Here is a 2,853-nt window from a genome sequence, read left to right as displayed (position 1 = left end):
CGGTATAGTTTCGCAGTTTGACACAATTAGTCCCTACGATCGAACAAACTTGATTTCAACACACCAAACCCTCCAAAACTTGTTTCTAAGTTATGTAAAGGTTATTTAAGGTATGTCAAGCCTATTTCACTATTCCGGAGTGTTTGTTGCATTAAACTGGTTATATTTACGCATCAGAGCGCGTATAACCTTCCAGAAAGCGATTTAACGCTTGAAATCGAATAAGAGTTGATATGTGCAAACGATACACATATTTTTACAAATCCCAAGTATGAAATACAATATTTCATTAGTTTGGTATTTGTTGATGATTATAGTGACACAGGTGTCACAGAATGTTTCCATTTTCATTAAAAGACCGAGCTAAGGCTTGGCTTAATGCCCTCCCAGTTGGCTCGGTAAACACCTGGGATGAACTAGCCCGAAAGTTTTTATACAAGTATTTCCCTCCTGCTAAAACGGCTAAATTAATGACTGAAATTAATATATACTCATAAGAAGATGGGGGATCCTTATATGAAACTTGGGAAAGGTTCAAGGAGCTACTTAGAAAGTGTCCTCATCATGGTCTTGCGGTTTGGTAACAAGTATCCACTTTCTACAATGGATTGTTGCCACACACAAGACAAACACTTGACTCTAGCTCCGGGGGACTTTTAGGTAATCGTCGCCCAAATGAAATTTATAATCAAATTGAGGAAATTGCTCAAACCAATTTTCAGTGGCACACTCCCCGAGGCAATAAATCTATTGCCCCGGGCGCCCATAAGGTTGACGAAAGCACTTCTTTACAAGCTCAAATCGAGGCCCTTTCTTCAAAAATCAAAAAGTTAGAAATGGCAAAAACGGCCTCGGTTATGGCTTGTGAAGGGTGTGGTGGGCCACATGAAAAATGGAGTTTTATGGAAGAATTGGATGATCAACAGAAACGGTAAACTGCATAGATAATAGACCTAGGCTGTCGGGTCCTCCAACGGTACCTACAACCAAGGATGGTGTAACCACCCTAACCTTGGTTGGAGAGAACCCGGTAATAGTAGTAACCAACAAAATCTAAACCAACGAACAAACTTTCAACAACCAAGAAGCGAGCCACAAAATTTCTCTCAACAACAAGGGGGACGAGAAAGGCTTGAAGATACCGATCTCGCCTCATCTCCGACACTGAAAAGAAAAACTCGGATCGATTTCAACAATTGGAATCGAATTTTAGAAATCAACAAGCTAGTATTCAAAACATTGAAAAACAATTAAGTCAAATTGCTCAAAATATCTCCGAGAGACCACAAGGCGCGTTACCAAGTAATACCGAAACCAACCCAAAGGCACAAGTACATCTCATAACATTGTGAAACCGTACCATGGGTCCTGAGGAAGCTCCATTACCCTCAACTGAAACGAGCCGGTCAAGCAAGTCCACAGCTTCGCCAACGCCCCAACAAGAGACGGCTCCTCCACCAAATCAAGAGCCCGCCAAGAATCCTCTGATTCCATACCCCGGTCGGTTAATCCGCCAAAAGACCGATGAGCAATTCACAAAGTTCGAAAAATTGCTAAAACAATTGCATATTAATATTCCATTTATTGAAGTCCTAACCCAAATGCCTAAATATTCAAAATTTATGAGGGACTTCCTCACTAACAAAAGGAAAACTGAATCATTGCAATTAGTTAATTTAAGCGAAGAATGCTCCGCCTTGCTACTCAACAAACTCTCGCAAAAGAAGATTGATCCTGGAAGCTTCACAATCCCTTGTTCGATTTGGGAATCCCCCATTCGCAATGCACTAGCCGACCTCGAGGCTAGCATAAACCTCATGCCCGCATCAATGTTCAACTGACTCGGCCTAAGAAAAACAAGCCCTACAAAAATGAGCATACAACTCACCGATAGGTCAGTCAAATATCCACAAGGTATCGCTGAAAATCTATTAGTCAAACTCGGCGAATTCGTCTTCCCAGCCGACTTTGTCATACTAGATATAGAGGAAGATAGCGAAGTACCACTCATCTTAGGAAGGCCATTCCTAGCTACGGCCCACGCAGTAGTAGACATGAATGGTGGAACACTAACATTGAGGATTGGGGACAAGGAAATGAAGTTCGGGGTTGGAAAGAGAGTAGAAGACGACCACCCGGTCAATTACATGAAAGGTCATAGAGTCAAGTTTGGATGATGCTCTCCGACGGTGCAACATGGGATGCAAAACATCCCACTTGGGTAACATATGTCTTTCTTTGGGTCTAGCCAAAGACCCTTATAAACGTGGCGCACCACGGAGGCATTCCGCGGAACTATCCTTAGTTTAGCTTAGATTAATTTTTATGTTTTCTAGTTTAGTTTTAATTTTCAGGAATAAAACACACTCGGGATGGTGAAGGATACCAAGGGAAACTCAAACCAGCACCCCATGCACAAAAACAGAGCCTCCCGAAAAATTTTTCTTCGTTACAGCAAGTTCAGCACGGGCCGTGCCCACCCAACACGGCCCCGTTCTGAACAATCTGCAGGAAATCGCCCAGTTCAGGTAACTGGACACGGACACGCCCCCGTGCCCAGGCTCTGTTCCTTTTTAAAAGATTTCTGTTACTGGCAATCTGAACACAGGGTCGTGCCCGGACACCACGGGCCCGTGTCCAGACGCCCAGTAACATTAAAATTTGTTTTTAAATACACTTTTACACATTCAATCAACCTAAAAACTTATTTTTGGGACACATTGAGGACAATGTGTAATTCAAGTGTGGGGGTAGATGCTAAAACCTTAAATTTTTGCAAGTCCTAATCACAAGACTTACACAAAACTCTATTGGAACCTTTAATCACCCCAAATTTTTTCAAAAAATTTTCAT

At 42.2% G+C, this 2,853-nt stretch overlaps 1 non-coding gene across 1 annotated transcript; it reads right to left on the bottom strand.

The window, feature by feature from the left end:
• Positions 1 to 464: 464 nt before the first annotated feature.
• On the bottom strand, positions 465 to 571 carry LOC118490867. The gene has a single exon (XR_004890092.1). It is a non-coding gene; the product is annotated as a small nucleolar RNA R71 (small nucleolar RNA).
• Positions 572 to 2,853: the final 2,282 nt, after the last annotated feature.

The sequence above is a fragment of the Helianthus annuus genome, chromosome 3 (assembly GCF_002127325.2).
Source record: "Helianthus annuus cultivar XRQ/B chromosome 3, HanXRQr2.0-SUNRISE, whole genome shotgun sequence".
NCBI lineage: Eukaryota > Viridiplantae > Streptophyta > Magnoliopsida > Asterales > Asteraceae > Helianthus > Helianthus annuus.
This window is presented reverse-complemented; position numbering and strand designations above follow the sequence as displayed.